We start from the raw sequence: 22,410 nt of genomic DNA on the forward strand, positions 1-22,410 counted from the left end.
ATATTACGCATATCATAAATATTCGTTTGAACAGCCACACACAAGAAAACACACACACACACACACACGAATAAAATTCTGCATCCGTCACTTTACGCATGCAGAGGAATTACGTTTAAACTGGTTTCATTTCATTCGAAATAGCAATCCCGAAATATGTATTCTATTTTTTTATTCAGTCATCTACCTGTACATACATATACATGTATATGTACATACATAAAATCCTTCAAGAATGATTCAAATTTATCGATAATTACAATTAATACATGTCACTCGAAGGAATAATTACATAATACGTACAATCAAGAAGGTGTATAATAATATCGTATAATAAATACGTTTAACGGTTGAATATGTTTAGTTAACTAGATTAATAGAAATAAAAAAAAAAGAGAGAAAAAAGAAAAAAAAAAAATACTTTTATCGGAAACAAAATTAATCCAGGGGTACAAAAATTCGAGGTCAACTATTCAAATACACACACACACAAAAACGCACATAGGTAAAGATAAGGAAAGTAGTTGCGAGACAAAACACGGCTTATTGTTGTATATCAGATATTCCCGAGGAGGAGACGAGTGTTGAGGAAGGTCGCGCACCCGACTAAACTGTCTCTCTCGAAGGAGAGCCGACAGCTGATTGTCCCCTTTCGCGCTGCGCCCTCGCCTTTATTCCCAATTAATTACGTCATCATCCCTCCCACCCCCACCCCCTCAATCCTCCTCGCCCCCTCTCCACCAATATTCTCCTCTCCCACCTTCGCACACCGCCAACCCTTCCTCTCCGCCCACCCCCCCCCCCCCCCCCCCCCCCCCCCTCCTCATCCTCGCTGTTAATCAGTCTCCCACCACTCGAGCTCTTCCCCCTCCCCGCCTTTGTCAGCACGTTAACACACAAAGCACACCTATCAAATATCTCTCTCTCTCTCTTTTTCTCTCTATCCGTTTTTTTTTTTTTCTTATATTTGTTCCCTTCCCAAATGCCTGTATTTCCACCCCTCAAACCGCAAGCCGCGTTGTGTTTCTGTACGTGGTTGTATATTTATTAGGTACGGATGTACGCTGTAATCGGTTTAAAGCTTCGGGTGATTACATGCGGGAAAAGCTTTGATTTAGAGGTTAATCTTTTCTTTTTTTTTTTTTTTTTATTTATAATTGAGGAAATCGAATTTTTTATACGAATGTAGAGAATTTCGCGGTTCATTTCGGGAACGATACGCGACAAATTGACGCTCGCCTGGTGAAAATGGAACAAGAACAATCTTCAACTATGATTAGGTAAGTGACCGTATATATTGTTATAGATCTTCTCTGGATATTTGATAATTATTTTTTAACGAAAATACAGTAATTGATATTTATTACGTGCGTTGAACTGACGTTAAATGTTTTTTAATACAATTTCGATGAGTATTCGATTTTACCGGAAAAAAACGTGTACGTTTATCACGATGTTACGAAATTTCAACACAAGGATAAGTCTAACGATAATTTAATTGTGCAGAGCAGATATTGATCGTTTTTCATACAGGTATCAAAGTTTATTGACCTCGGATTATATACTACGTAGGCATAATTGTATTTTCGGAGATAAAGATTAGACTTGTTCGTGTAAGTTACATGATAACGAATAATTTTTAAAGATATTTTGAGGTCGGATTACTTTTGTTCTACAGTCAGATATATGTGGGTTTATCAATTTTCTCGATGCAAAGAACTTGTGCCTAATTGTTTGTCTGCATATCTGACTAATTTTAAGCAAATCTACCGTATGAATTATTTGAGACCGAAGAATAATTAAATAGCGTCGGGTAATTGATTACAGATTTTCGAATGAAATTCTAAAATTGACATCTGAATAAATTTTCACGGTCAATTTTTAAACTGATCGTGATTACAGAATTGCGACCATAAGACCCGGAAAAATATGTGAACAGAGAATCTTTGATTGAAAGCTTTTTAGTGAAAGTAGGATGTATGTAATAAGTTGGAATTTTTTTTCTCGAATTAATAGCAACGAAGGAATTCAAAAAATTTAGCAAAAATAAAAAGAAAAAAAAAAAAAGAAAATAAGCAGTGAATGCGGAAAATTTTTTTCCCCTGTCGAATTGTATGAAGAAAAATGGAGCTACAATCAAAAACAAGAGTCACATCCCCTGTTTACGCTATGGTATGGGTGTATGAACAATTCTCAACGACTGAGAAATATAATGTCGATCGCTCAAATGCGTTTCTGTAATGTGCCGTACCTAAGATATCCGTATATTTCAAGTTTTATATCCGCGAGAGAGGAATTATTGAAATATCCGTGAAATTCCACCCCGAAACCCGTAAGGTGGTTATTATATTTTCAAAACAAGTCAGTCAAGTCTGCAATATAACGATAAGAAACAAGATAACATGAAAATTGACGAGGGTGTAAAAGAAAAAAATATACCGTTCGACTCCGTCTATTTTTCCAAGGACCAAGCGATTAAGTAACTGTAATAACTGAGAACCGCATCAGTTAAAGATAAACAAACAAAGAGTAAAGAAATTTCAAAGAAATTTTCGTTACTATCGCAGCAAAGTTTTATACATTTTTATATTCATATAAATTGAATAAATCTGTCTATTACTTATCGGCACAAGCGGAAACGTAAGTCAACGATCAAGTAAAAGTTAGATATATAATATATGAGGTATTCCATGCCAACTGAGAGGTCATTTTCCCCGACCCCCGCCAATTTGCTTCATTATTTTTTATATGATTCTACAACGTAAAAAAAGCACGCACCATTTTTTTCAGATTTTTCGTTTCAACCATTCTTTTTTAAAAAATGTCACAAACCCTTTTATGGTCCTAAAAAAACGCCATTTTTTTTTCGTTTTTAGCAAAAATTCACATAAATTCTGGGTCCCAAAACAAAGATTTTGAGCCATAGTTCAGAGTGGAGAGTTGATTTTTTGTATTTTTTAAATATTTTTTGAGAGGAATAATTTTTCTTATTTTGTATGTATACAAAACATTTGTTATATTTGTAACATTTTTCTAAAAAGAATGGTCGGGACGAAAAATGTGAGAAAAACCGTGAGTACTTTCTTAGGTTATAGAATCATATAAAAAATAATAAAGCAAATTCACAATTTGTATACATACAAAATAAGAAAAATTATTCCTCTAAAAAAATATTTAAAAAATACAAAAAATCAATTCTCCACTCTGAACTATGGCTCAAAATGTTTGTTTTGGGACCCAGAAATTATGTGAATTTTTGCAAAAACAAAATGGAGTTTTTTTTATAGGACCATAAAAGGGTTTGTAACATTTTTTAAAAAAGAATGGTTCGGACGAAAAATCTGAAAAAAATTGTGGGTGCTTTTTTTAGGTTGCAGAATGATATAAAAAATAATGAAGCAAATTGGCGGGGGTCAGGGAAAATGACCTATCAGTTGGCATGGAACACCTCACATATTAATATACGTATATCACATACTGTTGAATAAATAGAAAAATGGAGCCGATATTCTTTCACCCGATGATCGGTAAATTTTTTTTAGTTTATCACAAACATGAACCTCAAGCAGATAGTTTAATATTAAAAAAAAAAACAAGTTGAGTGTTGTATTGTTTTCTGTGTAAAAAATCGCACAAACGTGAAGTTTTTCGTTTGAAATAATTGTCGGTGAAAATCAAGGGGACGATTTGTCACGGAATTGCCTGTGGATAAATATTTTCGTGGGATCCGTGTTGCTCTTTACTATCTTGAAAGAGTTATCCGTACGACAGGAAAACTTTTCTCTGCAGCATTTCCCCGAATCGTCGCCGCGACAACTTTTCACCTCTTTCCTGACTTCGGCCTCTCTCTATCTCTCTCTCTCTCTCTCTTTCCTTATTTTTACATCGCGAAATCGTTCAGCTACGTCTGTGTTTATACCGTAGGACGAGATATGTTATAGGAAATTTTCCCTCCACCTTGACATCGTCCTTATCCTCTTCAGCCGACCAATCTTACGTTAGGAAAACCCGAACGCGAGCCGTAAATCGTTGTTCGAAATGCGGCACGTGTTGAAAATTGCTATTCATGGAGATTTTTACCGGTCTTGAGGTCATCTTATGCGTTATACCCGATATTTCTGGTTTCCTCTTTCATTTTACATATTCTATTTCTGCAGCATTGTGATAAGAGAAGGTTTTCATGTTTATAATATTGTTGTTCGAGCGATGAATCGCTAATAATCGTTTATTAAAGCATAAGACTGAGAGAAATTTTTTGTTGCGTTTACCGCTCAGTCCTTAATTATTTTCATTTCTTACAACAATCGAAAAATATAGTTCTAGGTAGAAAATGAGAATTAGTTTTCTAACTGTTACCGGAAAGTCTAGTATCCGTTACTATTCTTTCTCATTACGATCACTGTTACTAGATTTTCTTGCAACTGTTGCGAGATTTTAATGTTGTGCAACAATAAATTGACGTTAAAGCCTCGTTTAACTAAAAAAGTATAGTAAACCGAACGAACTGATTTTGTTACACTATTACCAAAAAAGTATCGGCAATAGCGCAAAATGGTTACGCGTACCTCGATTTTCGTAATCCCAACAACATTCAAACAGTTTTTTTTAACGATACCTGTTTTACTGAATTTTTCTAGTTACTATGAACTATATTTTACCAGTTACAAATTAAATTTTTCTCAGTGAATGTATCCATGTTTTATGAGACAGTATATTTTTTAACCGGATTAAACTTTGAGGTAGAATTGATAGTTTGCTGGTTTTTTTTTCTCTCATCAAATGGAGAAAAATTTGTAGAATGTTGCTTTGTGTGAAAGAATCAAAAAAAAAAAAACATTTGTCTTTTAAAGTATCGCTGGAAATCAAATGCAATTTTCACGTCGATCGAATGAATTTCTCACCTGACGATAAATTAACTTTTTTGCATAGCCGACATTCGAGAATACCTTTATCATAATTGAATAAATAAAAGGTAATGTGTAAAATGAATCGTCGGTCCTTAATCACATCCGTGGCTTGAAAATTATAAAAATACTGATGCTTCTGACGATATTTTTCTGAGAAAAAATTAAATACATAAAATGGAACCACGATAATTGAAAGATTTTTTTTTGTGTCAAATTAAAAAAAATTAGTCTGTTTTCAGGAGGTACAATTTTTTAATACCTATTCGACAAATTCGTGACTCGACATCAGAATGATGAAATTTTCCGAATATTTGTAAGTCGAGAACTAATTGAGAGATACATTGATTTCAAAAGAATTGTGAGTGCTTCAAATTCTTGGTAAGATGAATTTTTTTTTTCCTAATAAATAGTTCTACCAATAAACAATTCTATCCCAGAATCTCACGACCTCCGAATTCAAAAATCATGATCTCATACGATTTTCTATTCGTCAATAATACCGTTTGCAGCAGTCTTTTTTCCACATTAATTTTGCACTTGAACTCACGATGCAGTTGAACTTTACGTTGAAATTTGATTGATTGTTAACGATTAATTCTAACACGTTTATTTTTTCCGAGTCACGCAGTTCTTCAAAAATGGACTGAAGTGAAAGTGATGAGTGATAGAAGAAGAAGAAGAAGAAGGAAAAAAGAAAAGCGATTTCGCACGTTATTGAAATTTTGATCCATCGAGCTTGATCGAAAACTCAATTTTAATTAATCCCAACGAATGTGTATACATATTGCAAATGTAGTGTTAACTGAGATTTTAGACAGCTTACTGAGATAATGCATTCAACCCTTCAAGACCCCATCATTAGAATTTTCAATCCCGCTCGATCGGTCGAAATTTCCGGTAAACAATTTTCGATCCGTCTAAAGATGAACTTTGTAACTCGCATAGACTTTTGGTGATCGGTATGGTAAGAAAATTGGAAAAAAAAGAAAAAGAAAAATAATTCTTGCACCGTTTTCTTTCACTCGCATCGCAGTCACTGTCGCCGTTATCGATGGCGAGTATTTATTCCCATAACTTAAATTACTGTCAGAATATTCGTCCCGGTATGGATTTTTTCAAATCTTCGACGATGTTCGATCCGAAAAAATTGCATCGCCGTTGATCAGTCGCTGCACGTAAGTCAATTGAAAGTACTCTCGTACAAGATAATAAACACACACGTCACGTGGGTGTAATCGAGGATATTCACGTTTTTGTCGAAGGTTTCGATTCGCTCCCATCGGCTTAGGGTTGAAAAACGGGGGTTGAAAAACAAGCGCCAAAAATCGTAAAATCAATTCGTTCGCCGAAGAGAAGTGGAGCCCGAGGTGCGTTGACCAAGACGTGACGTGAAACTGCAGAGCATCCCTTGCGCGAATTTCGTTCATCGTTATCCGAGTGATGAGCGGTTCGGTGGTGGGGTGAACGGAGTGAACGGGGTGAATTAGGGAGGAAGTGAAAAGGCAACGTCTGTATATGTATATATAACGCACAATATATATGCAGACGGACAGACACCGGTTGCGCTCATCAGCCATTAACCCTTTCCCTCCCTCCCTCCCTCCCTCCCTCCCTCCCTTCCTCATCCTCGACCCCGTTTTTATTATGCGCCGTATCCTTGGGTGTGCGTTATATACATAATGTACATAGGTGTGTGAAGGTATATATACACACAGAGGCCTAAAGGTCCTGCATATGTAATTAGTATATATGCCGTGCCGGAGAAAGACGGGCCCGAGATGTACAGTCGGATAAAAAACTTTGTCGTATCAAAATCGTGACGCAATTAAAGTTTTGGAAATTGAAACCGGAGAAGATGATGCAGGTCCGTATAATTGAGAGAAAAAGAAGGTTTCTGCGATCCGGAATTTTTTTTTGTACATGCAACAAAAAATCTGTTATTCACTTTCCAATTCTCTTTTTCTCTGTTTTCAGAGAAGGATGGAAGTTGTTGTAATGACTTTGAAAATGAAATGTCGAATTTTCACTAGATTTTCACGTTTTGAAGCTCAGAGAATCACCTCCGATCATTTTAAAATGGAGATCTGTGTGTGCAAGCGAGTATGAATGTGGCGAATTGTTTTTTCGACGATATCTCGAGAATTAGTTGCCGGATTTCAATGATTTTAGTCTCAAACGACGCGGCTTTTCTAAACTTAGAACCGGTTGGATTTTGGTTTCGATCGGCTCGATACTTTTTAAATTATTTAAATAACAAAATTCCAAAAAAATAGAATAAAAACGATGATGTTTTGATAGTGGAAGAATGGATTGCAATGAAAGTTGGTACCGTAAGGTTTTTTGGATCGCTGATCACGAATCTAAATTCAGATATGCAAAATTTCATTTTGGCGTATTCAATGGTCTGAAAAAAAATCTAAAAAAATTTGGATTCTTATGAAAATTGGTACTCGAAGGTTTTTCGGTCGGCTGATCACAAATTTGAGATTAGATTTGCGAAAGTCAAAATGGCGAATTCGATATGGTACAAAAAAAATCTGAAAATATTCGAATTTTGGTAGAAATTAGTAGGTGGAGGTTTTTTTGCGTCACCGATAACGAATCCAAGGTCATAATTCCAATATTCGTAATGGTGGATCCATTATAGTGGTTCAAAAAATATAACCAATTGTCATAATTAAACGTAATATGGTACTTGAAGGCTTTTAATTCGTTAATCACGAATCTGAATTGGTAGTTCGAAATTTGAAATGGATAGTAATATTTTTTTCTCTTCGTTCGAAGGCTGACTCATGGCTAGCCTAAGGCTGTTTGTTTTATAATAACGTCAGAAAAATACACATCGTGCATTCTGCTTAGACTTATTTTTCTCCACTGAATTCAAATGCATGGCAGTTGCAAAAAAGAAGGAAAATATCGGGAAAAGTTTACCCATGTTTTTCATGTTTTTCACGTTTTTGTTTTTATATCATTCGAATCGGGTGCCGATAACGACAATTTGAATCGTTAAAAATAAACTTCACTGACCCATTCGGGAATTCTGTATACAACAGTCAGCTTTATTTTAGAAAATCCAGAATCAAATAAAAATTTGTCACATGTTGAATCGGGGGATCAAAACGTTAGTTTCTCTTTTTAAACATAACGTCAAAATGGGAAATCGTGGAGTTTGGGAATATTCAATTTTCAGTTCAAATTCGAAAATATCCTGTCATTAATTGCGATGGAAGTTGAAGTGATTTTTTTCCCTAAATTTTGTTCCGGCAATTTTTTTCTCACAGCGAGTCATCTTTGACGTGAAAAATAAAAAGATCACAAGTTGACAACTGGTAATTATTCTTCGAAATTTTTGCATAATAACAATAAAAAAAAAATTTATTCCAAATAAACAAAAACGCTTTGGGTTAAAGTTTTATGTTGAAAAAAGTGACCTGAACATTTTTTTACAATAAATCCAAAAGTCAAAATTAATAAGGCCTTCAACTTGAGCGATAATGTCTTGTTATTATTCCGGGACAATCTCTTGAAACTTGAAAATCAACTGCGTATCCGCCAAATAATTCAATCTCATTGGTCGGCAAAATCCTCCCGCAGCGATATTCTTGTCTGCGATGCAGGCGAGCCAACGTACGCAAAATGTGTACGTTTGAATTTTCAAAGAGCATAAGCATTAAATTCTGACCGTTCTTTGAAGAATCAACTTTCCGACCCAATAACAAATGCTTCCCAAACCTTTCCGAGTGACTACCTCAATTATTCGAGATTCTAACCTCGAAAATTCGTATCAACTACATCGCCGCCAGAAACAGTTTGACAGCCAAAACTCGGGATGGCCAGCCTGTACGAACAGCCGATACAACTCGCGCATGCGCGGTTGATTTACAAGTTTCAAGAGATTGTTTCGGTATATGATACAATTGAATTTCACTATTTTCAAAACACAGATATCGTTCCTTCAGCATGAGAATTTTTTTCAACTTATCGACAATTTGCTTCAACTTTGTTTTGTCAAACGGCGAAAATAAATCGAACGATCTATTTATTCTTTTCCAAACTACCAAAATATAAGACTCAAACAAAATAAAATCTATTACGACCCCACGATGGCAACTTCACTGGTGTTCGGGGTCGAGTTTCGGGCGTTTCGACACGTTTTTTTGGCACGTTTTTTGCTCTCCGACATGTCGCGTAACCCTTTTTCGTACCGAGGACGCGATGACATTATACAAGCAATATGTGTCCGGCGCAGCGGCGCGCCTCGACCCTTGCGGGACTAAACAAAGCCAGCAAGAAGAGGTCGGAAAGCTCGGTCATATGTGAATGCGAACTGACAAGAGGCGAAACAGGATGCCGGAAACGCCATCAGCGACACATCTTTACTCGGCATAAATTAAGGATCTATGAAAGGTACAGTCGGGTCGAAAAACCGGTCGAAACAAAAAGGTGCAGATGAGAAGATTTAGATTTAGGAAGGTATCGGAAGAAAGTTTGTCAATTTGAATAGAAATGTATCAATCTTATGTGCAGTTGTTATTTATGTTTATTTGGAAATTATTGATATTTGGTGATGTTGTGAGAAAAACAAAGAATAATAATTGAAAAACTTTGAAATTCCCCCAGACGTTGGAGAAAAAATTTCAAAACCCTGAATTTACAATGGCGAAGAGCTCGCGTAATGTTAACATTTTCAATGAGATATAAAATTGTTGTATCACTTTTCACCAGGAAATAGATTTTACAATCGTAAATAAGATCCGAGACTGATTTTTGAGTGACAATTATGCTGTACTTATGCTAAGTCGCAAGTATACTTCTACTTGTAAATATAACGATTTCAATTATTATATGTTTTCACATTGACCAACGAGTTTAAGAAATTAACTTGTCCGAGACGATTTTAAAGATTAATTTTATACTCACGTATGAAAAAAAAAAATCACAAATTTTTTCCCGTCAACTTCACGTAATTTTTGCGTGCATTCTAATTATTTTCCATCAAATGTTCTTTTTTTTTTCGTTCAGAAAGCAAAATTTACTTTTCTAGACAAAGTCTCTAAACTTTTCCTTTTTTTTCTTTACAATCTGAGGAATGATGATAATAATAATAAATATCTAAAAACCCTCATTTCGCACCTCACATTTGGAATCGGTAATTGAAAATAGGATAAAATTGAAAAATTTTTCAAAAACAAGACATCCCTTATCTGCCCATCTGTTTATTATCAATTATAGCTGACCTTGAAGCGCAGTTTAGCAGGTTTCCGAGTGTGTAATTATTCGATCGGTTTTTCCTTTTTTTAATTTTTTTTTTAAATAATCGTACAATCCATGGATACGCAAATTGTTTTATGCAACACGAATACGTTTCACATGTTTTTCCATGAGACTTTTCCGTACAAAAAGTACCCATTTCCATGACGGTTGAGTGAATCTTCGAATGCGCATGCGCGGCTCACTGGAAATACCACTTTTAAGTCCTAGGAGTATAAAGTTGTCTTTTCTGTACTACGCGCGTGCGCCGTCGCAAGCAAATCTGACATTACGCTATCCTAACCTCAATTTCGTGCTTCGTAAAAAAACGTGTAACATACTCTTGATGTATAAAGAATCGTGTGCAACAAAGAAGCAACGATCTTTTCGCCTAGCGTATTTGCAATATTCGACTTTGGCTCACCTACGACTCGTATTGCGAAATGACGCTCGGCCTGAAAAGAACGAGCCTGCCTCCACTTTACACAATATACTATTTCACGTTTTCTGCTATTACACTTGAGGAATGAAAGTGCGTGAAATGTATAATATACGTCGGGTCCTTTAGAGAGAAATGCGCAACGATTTGTTTGGAGCGAAGAGCTTTTACGATATGAAATATCATATTTGCGCGATAGAAAGAAGCGTGAAATAATCGCGGTGTGTATCGCGTATCACACATATTATACTTATGCTCGTGTATTCGTATACCTATACTAATACGTCTATGCTCAGTGCTTGAAAGCTTTTGCTTTTTGGCTGCCACTAGCGGGGATACAGAAAGACCCGAGCGAATCGTGCAGAAGCACATAAGCAGGCATGCCGTATGTGAGTTGGCATAGGCGTTCACATACACAGAGATAAATTGTGGCAGCGTTTAGCGCGGAGATCAATACGCCAAGAATTCGATATTGAGCTCACCGAGAAACGTTACGTTATACACACACGATATTTTATACCCAAGTATATTTTAACCGTGCTGCGTAACGCAGGCATAGATTATAAAGAAAGTCCTCGCGGAGTTTCATGCGGCTAATTATACGTTCTCCTAGAGGAAATATATTATAAATGAAAGAAAATGTAGACGGAAAAATAAACATCTAAAACTGATTTTCGAAACACTTTTTCCACATACTTTTACAACAATTATTTTACAGTGAGTGTAACCTGATTCAGGTAAAAATGAACTGTAATTTCAGTTCACTTTGAAGCAGTTATGTATGATTGTTATGTTGCTATGTTAGCGAGGAAATATTTTTTGACTCGACATTTTTTTTTCAGTACAACTTCCAGAAGTATATATTTTTTGAAAAATTTTTTTGGCCTATAAAAATGAAAATAATCAATCTGGTGCCTCTTTGGGAAAAATTGTCACTGGTTACACTATATTCAATTTATACTCTAACAGTGCTCAAGTACGTGAAACGAATTTTATAAACCGATCGTGAGATCGTAATATGTTCAGTTACCAAAAAGCCAGAATTTAATTTAAATGAGATGATTATCGTGCCATGCAGCGATTCCAATCAAAAACTCGGAAATTTGGACTTTAGTTAATTGTCACGTATAGATTTAATTGTTCGCTCTAGATGCTGCAAAACTTTAATCCGAGACTTGGAAAACTTCTGAAAAAAGCGTTTCGAAACCTTGCATGAAAAACGATTTTCGTACAAAGGATATTCTTACAAAAACGATGATCATCTTTTTTCTCCGGATGCAGATTAGCAACCAGGGCTTCAACGAATCGAAATCGTTTTTCACATCCTTCTAAGATTATCGTTAACGAATGAAAAATACACGGTAGAGACAAAATATTTGATGAGCTCTTAAATCGCACTCGGAATATGAAGATTTATTCAATATAATTAATCAAACTCATAGACAGTATTAGATATCTGTGAGAAATTATTTTTCCTAGATCGATAAGACTAGAAATTGCATAGTGTGAAACATTTGACGCATAATTAACAGATTATGAATTTTCGCGGTAACACTTGAAGGATGAAGCAATCATCAATAAGCGATAATTGAACATGGTTATGGATACGTGTTCCAAAGTATTGAAAATTAAAGCTGAAAGATATTCTTAATCGAATTTATAACCAAGTGAAAACTGTATAATATATCGAGCTTCGACCGATAAAAATTAGGGAAATATTTCGCATCATGTTATCTTCGAATAGAGTTAGGTAAATAATTCAGTTAATAAAGTTACAAGTGAATTTAATAAATTAGTTACACCGAATTTCTCTGCCAATTACAATACCCAGTATAATTTAAACGCGTGTTGCTAAATATTTTTTCGATAGAAATTTGAATCTAAATTCGAGAAAATGAAGCGGGGGAGGAGAGAATAAGTTGCCACTCAATCCTTTACTCTTCAGCCAGTTCTTTCGAATACCTTTTTCTTCCTTTGTCCCCGAGCGTTTTATCTCCATTTCCTGTAATAAAACAGCGCGTAACGCTCCGATTGACGGGTCATTAAGCACGCCTAATGCCGATCCACTGCAGTCTGCGTTGTGCGTTATACGTGTAGAAGGTAGGCATGCACAAAGGGCACGTATGCGAGGTGCTACAAGTTGGCCGGCGACCGCATCGAAGGGTGTCGAAGGTCTGTCGTTTAGTCGCTTTCCAAAAATATACCTGCGCCAGGCGTTGCTGCAGGCGTGTAATATGCAAAGGTGGTTCGATTCGGTTCGATTCGGTTCCTGGTTCCCGGTTCCTGGTTCGGTTCTACGGACAGGGAAGGGCGACGCAAGGAGCGAACACACCCCTTTCGGCCCGTCACATCGCCTTTCCTCTTCGTCTTTTTTGCCTCTTTTTCTCTTCCCGCGCCGCCGGCACCGGCACTAAAAACTATTACAATACATGCTTCGGCGGAAAAGGAGAATATAATTCATTATTAGATGCACAATGAGCGACATCGGTCGGGGGGCGCATCCCGCCCGTCCCGGTGACCGTTGAAAGGGTTCGACGCCACCCGGATACCCGAGGAGCCGGGCCCCGGGGGGAGCCATATTTTATCTTAACCCCTCTTCGGGCAGTCTTTGCATATCGCCGCGCATACGGTCTGCGTTACTTTCCACTTTCGTTCGCCCGTCGCTGTTTTACCGAGAGGAAACGGCCAAACTTACCAGCCTGATCGTCCCTCTGCGCATGCGCGAGATTTCGCGTCTCTTTTCGCAGGCTAGCCAACTCAATCTTCGGCCGTCGAACGCGGCTTGCAGAGGTTATGCATCGGGTGATGAGAAGTGTTTTTAGGTTAGAAAGACAGCGAACGGTCGATTCGGTCATTCCGGGAGGCTTAGAGAACTCTTATTGTCAACTGACTGGTGAGTGATTAAGGGATCGTCTCAGTGTGACACTCCGAAAAATCACTGATTTTCGCGAATTTTTTTTTTAATGTTCACATAAGCTAATCGGTCCGGTTTTTTTTTCATAAATAAATACGTTTGTGAAGAATACAAAATGATTTTTTTAAAGTTTATTTATTGAGTGCATCATTGTTGTATAAATTGTTGTAATTTCACGTGAAAAAAAAAGGTGCTGCACGGTTTCCACGATGACGGCCGCAATTTTGATCTGAAAAAAAAATTTCAAAAAGATTATTGATCTGTAGGAAAGTCGCTATCGCGCTATGGAGGGTTTTTTTTTTTTTTCAAATTTGACAAAATGGCGGCGGTTTGAACAAAAAGTGTCGAATGTGGCCCTTTTTTTCGACAGTTTTTCGTAAAAAAAAATAGGAAGTTTTCAAAAAAAAAAAAAAAGCTTCCATAGCGCGATAAAGAATGACGTTTAAAATGTTCTCCCGAAATTGGAACTAGATATCTTTAAAACTCTTCCTTTGAGAGTGGAAACCGTTTTGAAAAACACCATTCTGAGAAAAACGCGTTTAAAGATTGAAGTTGGAAAAGTTTATATAAATCGTTTACTTACGATCAATCGGCGATGCCAGGTCTTGATTTTTTTCTTGGGGGTTTCTCTCGTACGTCTATCCGTGGTGGATGTCAAAAACGAACTGAAATGCTTGGACAGTTTATTCTGCAAGGTTATAGAACCTAAGCACCTTAGTACTCGCGCAGGTAGAAAACCCGTTCCCTTTCTACAAGAAACGCTGTAGCGACCGTAATAATTTGAATTTCGATTTAAAAATTTGAGAGAATGTTTAGAACAGTGTATACTATACGATAATGCAAAAAAAAAAAACAATTTTTTGAAAATTTCACACTGAGACGATCCCTTAATGCTACGAGTAGTCGTGAAAACGTAATTTCAATATCCCGCTTGACGCGGAAGAGTTTAACGCATCGTAACTCATTGTTTTGACTGTGTTGGCTCTCCTGACCTGCGGACGAAAATATTCCCGCGACACGATCTCCTCGATCAACCAAGATCGATTTTTTTTCCGCATGGGCGATCGGTCCCTTAGTTTGAAAATAAGGAGACATCGCGAATTACGAAAGGCCGTATTCGACAAAAAATATTTGACGTACTCTTGGGTCAAAATGAAGAAATCCGTGTGTCGTCGTTTTGCCGAATCGACATTTGCTAGTCGGGAAAAAAATATTGGAAACTTGTACAGATATCCTTTGAAAGGCTTTCTATTTTTCGAAGATTTTTCTTACAACGTAGTGATGAAGTTTCTTTAACTATCTTATATCTTCCGAATATTTTTCCCTTAAACTGTAATCTGTTGTTGTAATCAGAAAAATCTGCTATGTGTGACTGATTTAAAAAATTTTATATTATTTTCTGTTATCGTCAATCGTACCGTATTTTACTGTAAATATTGGAATAATTTGATGTTCGTGCAACAATAAACTGATGCTGAAGCACTGTTCAACATTGATTTCGAGTGATTTTTAAGTTTAATTTTACTCGATTAAGTGATTTATATTGATTTCTAGTGATTTCCTAACGTATTATAATATAATTTGAACACTAAGAGGATAAATTCTTTAACTAACTTGCAATAGTATTTTAACGAAGAAAATTTGTAGAATTCTCGAATACAGGAAATAAAAAACTATTCACTAGAATTGAAAAAATTCCAGATGATCTAATAAAATTGATTCGACACGAGTTGGTGACGATACATTTATCGTTAGTCGATTTATCTAGCATTTTACACTAAGCTTAAGAAATATTCACTCAGCTTCAATAAATGTTGATTGCTCCGAATCAAGATTTTTTTCCATGTGGCTGAATAAGAATAATGTGTTTGAAAAATCCGAAACGAATCAACGGATCGAAGAAAAATTTTCAACACAACTGAATAATTTGTAATATCACAGAATTACAAGAAAAGATTTTCTGAAATCAAAATATAAGGCAGATAGGTTGAAAGAGCTGCAAGATTTCATTCAACTATCCATGAATGAAAATGCTTTGTTATTTCTTGAAAAATGTGGCAAATTTTCATCTCACCGACGTACAATTTGACTCCCAAACGTTTCACGCATAACTTTCCGGAGTGCAGAATTGTGACCTCGAGCTTGACAGCTTTCTCCTCTTCCGTTTTCCCGTATCTCATACCCTTTGTTTCTCGAATCCCAATCCTTTATCTCCTTCTCTTTCTTTCCTTCCTTCCTTCCATTTCTTTTTCTACTTGTTCCTCTTCCTTCGATCAAAGAGAGATAAAAAGAGAGCGGGAGAGAGAGTTTCGTCGTCGGAACATACGATTAGCGTTTGATATCGCGAGAGCAGGGTAGACAGCCGAGACAGACGTATAATTTCGGGGATAAAATCTAGCTTCGTAGTCTTCGCTTGGTCCTCGTCCTTTACCTGCGGCGTACCTGCATGCCAGGAAGGCGAACGCCAGACGGAGATCGACGGACCGATCATCCGCTCTTTGCTTTGGAGCAAGGGGTGAAACTCACCGCCATGCGATTGCCATGTGTGCGGCAGCCAGTCTCGTTGCACCGAACTCGGTTAAATTATATGCTGCACTCACACTCGCACTCGCAGTGAAATTTCCGTCGACTCAACGAAATAGTTTGTTCGACGGTGTTTTTATTTATTGACTTGTTTTTATTTTCATTCTGTACAAAGAAACGTTTGAGCACTTGATTCGATTTGAGTCGACGAAGAATTTTTTTTTAACACAATGCGAGCATGTTTTACGCGTTTTTTCATGCATTTTTTCCGTACACAAAGTACTCGTTTCTATGACGGTTGAGTGAATCTTCGAATGCGAATGCGCGGCTTACTGGAAATACCACTTTTAAGTCCTAGGAGTATAAAGTTGTCTTTTCTGTACTACGCGCATGCGCCGTCGCAAGCAAATCTGACATTACGCTATCCTAACCTCAATTTCGTGCTTTGTGAAAAAACGTGTAACATACTCTTGATATATAAAGAATCGTGTGCAACAAAGAAGCAACGATCTTTTCGCCTCGCGTATTTGCAATATCCGACTTCGGCTCACCTACGACTCGTATTGCGAAATGATGCTCGGCCTGAAAAGACCGAGTTTGCGTCCTTGTTACACAATATACTATTTGATTTGAAGATTCATCTTTTTTTTTTGATTCATTCAAAATTTATCTGGTTGACATTTTGGTTGGTTTAGTAAAGTATTTTTGTGATTCGAACAAATTGCTTATTCTTCTTTGCTTTTCTTTTTAATCAGAAATTAATGATCGAATCATTGGATATCATTGTCAGTGTGTTGAAATTGGTTTCAAATCCATATTCGTATTGAGATTGGATGAATTGGGAGAGCAATTGTGAATAAAATAGTTTCTAAGAGAAAGTTATCATTTCTACGTTGCATAATCAATAAATTGAACATAGTATTTTTTTAAATTCATGTCAAATAAAGTATTGATTGAGGCACAATAAATTTCATTAATTTTTGTGAGCTTTTTACCGCGTAAAAACACAGGTTTTACTTGAAGCTAATTAAACAAAATGTTTTTTCCAATCTAACGAACATTTCTTAAACTGTATAGCAATGAATGTAGTTTAATAAAAAATAGCTAATTTTCTTCTCGAATGATTTACTTCAATTAGTGAGAAAATCCGATACATCGAATTATTGCAATTTACAGATAATAAACTTTCAATTCAGCAATGAATGTATCTGGCATTCCATGTCGAATTTACCCCTTTTTTCCCTCACCATTTTAGATTCGTTCCACGATTTTTTATGCGATTCTACCATCTAAAAAAGGCACTCTTGAAATTAAAAAAAATTTTTTCGCTAACCTTTTTTTGTTAAATATTATTCAAACCAATTTCGAAAACGGTCTTGATTAATTTTAAAAATCTGAAAAAATTCTCAAAAATCTAATTTCTCATTCCGATCATACCGATACTCGGCCGATGATGGGCCGATTTTTTCTACTATTTTTTTTAGCACTTTAAACATATTCAACAAACGAAACTCTATCTTGCAACATTACGAAAAATCTTTAAAAATTCTCAAAAATTGAGTATTTCATTTCAATCGTTTTGACACCTGGACCATGATGGTCCGATTTTTTTCGATTTTTTTCAGCACTTTCAATATTTTCAACAAACGAAACTCTATCTTGCAACGTTATGCATTGAAAATGTTGTTGAAAATGTTAAAAGTGCTAAAAAAAAAATCGAAAAAAAAAATCGGACCATCATGGTCCAGGTGTCAAGATGATCGAAATGAAAGACTCAATTTTTTAGACTTTTTGAAGATTTTTCATAACGTTTCAAGATGGTGTTTCGTTTGTTGAAAATGTTTAAAGTGCTAAAAAAAAATAGAAGAAAAAATCAGCCCATTATCGGTCGGGTGTCGGTATGATCGGAATGAGAAACTAGATTTTTCAGAATTTTTTCAGATTTTTAAAATTAATCAAGACCGTTTTCGAAATTGGTTTGAATAATATTTAACAAAAAAAGGTTAGCGAAAAAATTTTTTTTAATTTCAAGAGTGTCTTTTTTAGATGGTAGAATCGTATAAAAAATCGCGGAACGAATCAAAAATGGTGAGGGAAAAAAGGGGTAAATTTGACATGGAATGCCCCATATATAAAATCCAACTAGATTGATTTGTGAGAAATTCATTCGCAATTGTTTATCAAAATCGGATAGTCGTTTTGAATTTTTCGATAAACAAACTACAAAATAATGTGATTCCTCTAACATTTTGGTATTTATAGTTGAAAATTAATTATTTGAAATTTCTTGCTGCATGTTATGATGACTTCGTGAGTAAAAACCAGACATTCATTATTCAGGTGTGATTTTTTCTCGATCGCGGCTTTTCGGTGCTGAACATCGCGTGAAATTATAACGAGTTACAGGAACATATAATTGAGAGGCTCTAAACCGACGACTCGACGCAAAAGCAGAAAGGAAATAAAATCCGCAAGCTCACTCGCGGAGTACAAAAGCTCTGGTGAAAACCGCGCGTGGAATTGAGCCATGATGTAAATCTGAAATCCGGGGTGCGTATGCCTGCTCACTGTTTATATTCGGCACAAAGCTTCTACTTAACGCCCGTTTAATTTCCTCATCGTCTAAACTCGAGTATAATTCATTCTGCTCTGGGTTCAGAACGTCGATTAAACTCGGTTCAGGCCACTGTGGAAACCGAACTACGGAAGCACTCGAGTAAAGCTCTCGGAGTTCTGCTTCCGTCATGGTTCGTTTTACGAGGCGGAAAACGCTTCTCGGTATTTACTGAACCAAAAGAATTTCAAAATAGGTATGCCATTACCGAATCGACTTCAATAATTTTGCTGAGTGTTGGTGACTTTGGCAAGCATGTTTTGATTTTTATTCCTGCTTTTAGATAGACACCTCGAATTATCGTATTTCTGACAAATGTTGCCGGAACATTTTTATAAAAACTATTTATAAACATCGCAGCGGTATGAAGAGATTTATTGATTATTGAGAGAAATTATGTTTCAATGCGATTTCTTTGTTGCGTGTGACATAGTTTTTGAGAATCTCAAATTCTTTGTTTAGACATATTTAAAGCTTGAAAAATTTGCGCCGTGGGTAAAACTAGTAATTAGTGAATGTGATTACTGAACATTCAATACATATTTTAAATCACGATCAAAATATTCAGAAGTTTATTTTCAACGGATAAATTAAGGAGGTTGGTTGGCCCAAAATCCATACTTCTTAGAAATTATGATATAATTTCAATTATTCTCTTCGTAAGGTTATACGACAATCGTTTTGAAAATCGATAAATTGAAAAAATTGGAATATCAAGCAAAAGCTTCCTCATTTCAACTTTATACTGTTTAAAATTCTCGGAATTCTCGTTCGATTTCGTCCCAAGACAGTTCACTTTGTTCAGACGTCTATGTTCTACAAATTCCCTGAAAAAGATTTCAGTAGTCAGTTTAATATTGGAATTTGTTAACAATAATCAATGTCCACGCAATGTTGTAAAACTGAATATCTAACGATACCAACGCGATTAAAAAAAAAAGTATTTTAGTAAAGTTTTATAGAAAATAGTCTTGAGGAACAAAACAGAATAGTGAAAAAGGGAGTTATTCAGTATTAATGAATGGCAAACCTGGCTGTCCAATTTTGTCCGCTTAATTTCAGGACGGTATTCAACCGCGTTTATTCAGCGTGCTTATGGCTGTCCATTCACGCTTTCCTCCTCACGCTAAACGAGGATAAAGAAATAATACGGTGGAAGGAGGGAAATGAAAGAGACGTGAGAAAGAGGAGAGATCAGCTCTGGAGTTTAGGGAGAGCCGCGAAAGCAGGTTAAAAATAAGCGACCTGGGAACGGTTAACAATTTCCACAAACTTGGTCTAAGAGAAGAGATTACTCGAATTACTTTTATCTTCTTATTGTGACGTGCTCGACAATTAACGAGGCATTAGAAACGACGTCGAGGTTCTCAAAATTAGCAGTTCACTTTTTTTGGCGGATTTTTTTATTCGGGTTCTGTTTTCACTCACACGATTACAACTGTATCATATTTTGGTTTCCTATGACTATGTGTCAGAGATCAATAATAAGTCCGAAATTCAGGAATCATATAAGAGGAGAATGATTGTGCTCCGATCAACTAGAAGACGAGTCAATAGGCAGATAATAACGATATTTATTTGAACTCCTTTTACAGTTGCTCTAAATTTGACTGTAATTCCATTGAAATTGAAGGAACTCGTGATTATACTAACAAGTCGATGAATAATCAATGCGTACGCGTTTCTTTCGAAAATGAAAGAAGAAATATTAATTTTTTCTTACCAGCTTCTGGAAAAAAAATTGTTTAGATAATTGAATGAGATTTAACTCGATCACATTGATCCGACCGCCACCTGGCGTACAATTAGTCAATTTGGAATAAGATTTTCGCTGTTTTGTAAAATTGATAATTGGGCTTATCACATGAATTATATGTATATGCTGCATACACTAAAATCGGTAGGGAATAAATTTGTTACAATTTTCGAATTGGATCAGAACTATGAATATGCAATTAATTATTATTTTCAAATTCCCTGATGATCCTAAAAATGTTAGAAAAATTAAGCTCCGTCCTTTTTCGTAACGACAGTGAGTTAAAAGAGAAAAGGAATGCTGTCAAGACAATAGATTGGTACTTCAGAGCCCCCTGCTTGAAAAACTGGTATAAAATTGAAAAAATTAGGCGTATTATTGGGGGTCAAGTTGAAACCCGAGTAAACATACTCGAGGCATTGTAACGACAGATATCGGCGTGTCCCCCGAAGGGGAATGTTTGGTGAGGGTCCTTAACACGTGTTAAATATTTGCACACCATAGACATTCACTCGAGCCGAATTTCAGTTTGAATTTGAACGTGTTTCCGTGTCCCAAAGTCGGCCAGGTACGCGTGTCTGGGGAGCGAGGCGATCCCTCGAAGCTGCCGACGCAGGGCAGAACCTTCGACCTTTGTACAGCGGCATTGAAAAAGTGGCAAAAATAGGGGAGCCGAAGGGAGGAAGGAGGCGAAATGCAAAATTTTTAATTTATGTGCGCGCCGGACGAAAGTGGGGAAAAATAGAAAATAGAAAATAGAGAGAGGAACGCTGATTGAGGGGAGAGCGTGAAATGCATACGATTACCCCCTGCAGCCGTGGGTTTGGGTCGAAAAAGGGTTATTTTGTAATAAATCAGTCGAGCCACCGGGTGCCGGAAAAGGTTAGCTCTCTGCAGCAGACAGCGCAAGATTTAATATCCTCGGCCATGTTAAGTGGTACAGCCTATTTTATAACGGGACCCTGAAACTGCGGGCAACTATGCAAGAGCTAAGCCTCTCTTCTATGGACTTTCTCTACCGTGTATAATTTATTTATGAATACGTCTACGCGAAGCGCATTATATTGTGTAACCTATGTGATCAAACATATGTCCTCGCGATACTCTTATGTTATATGCATACGTGCCTTGAATCGTACACATGTCCGTCGAAAAATCACAGTCGGGTTTTCAACCGATCGGAAATGGGGTTGAACTGCGATAGCGATTTTTCGATATTGGGAAACTCGATGGAATTAGTTAACTTTAAAGAAACTGGGAAAATCTGACTTTGAAGTACAGAAAACTCAATTTTTTTATACTCATCTCACGTCGTCGTCGGTAGTCTTTTGTACTCTTTTTTTCTAGCGATTATTCCGGTTTACAAAATTCTTTGACAAGAATGTTTAAGATTTTGGTTGCAAACACACAGAGGAATGGCAGGTAAAACAGATTTCAAATTATACAAAAAATGTACGCACTCAATCATACCTATGGATTAGTAGCCTGTAAATTGAAAACTAATTTAGTTTTTATATCACTCCACAGACACATTAATATTAAACAAGTTAAGTGTCTTAGAATTAGTTGTAAGGAAATGATTGTAATTGCCTCGTGTTCCGCTAAACGAGACTTTTCTGGCTTCAGTCAAGAATCAAAAAAAGACTGTTCAAAACCGATAAGAATTGCACTATAAATATTAACTAGGCATGCATAGTTGTTTCGGTGTGAAAAAGGAATCACAATAATTTTACACGCTGATGACCAGCATTTAGTAAAACAATTTGAGAAAACTACTCCATTTTTCCCAACGACCTATTAACTAATAGATTGGTAGCTGTCAAAAAGTGTTGACACAATTCGCCAATAACTTTTTAAGCCTTTGTAGTAAGAGCGTAAGGATACATAAAAAAATCGTTAGAACGTTACAAATTGTTGAAAGTTCGTATAAAAATTCTGAAACTGATAACTTTACTGCATCTATTCTCACATGTAATAAAATTTTGTAAAATCGATGTATCATCAATT

At 36.2% G+C, this 22,410-nt stretch overlaps 1 protein-coding gene and 1 long non-coding RNA gene across 2 annotated transcripts in view; both read right to left on the minus strand.

Annotated features, from left to right (window-relative positions):
• The window catches only part of MESR6 (misexpression suppressor of ras 6), a 524,406-nt gene that overhangs the window by 95,273 nt on the left and 406,723 nt on the right, over window positions 1-22,410 (minus strand). The window lies entirely within an intron of this gene.
• On the minus strand, window positions 13,641-14,342 carry LOC138190994 (uncharacterized). Its single transcript, XR_011177181.1, has 2 exons — window positions 14,094-14,342; window positions 13,641-13,739 (listed from the first exon to the last, which is right to left on the minus strand). It is a non-coding gene; the product is annotated as an uncharacterized lncRNA (long non-coding RNA).

The sequence above is a fragment of the Neodiprion pinetum genome, chromosome 5 (genome assembly GCF_021155775.2).
Source record: "Neodiprion pinetum isolate iyNeoPine1 chromosome 5, iyNeoPine1.2, whole genome shotgun sequence".
In the NCBI taxonomy this organism is placed as follows: Eukaryota; Metazoa; Arthropoda; class Insecta; order Hymenoptera; family Diprionidae; genus Neodiprion; species Neodiprion pinetum.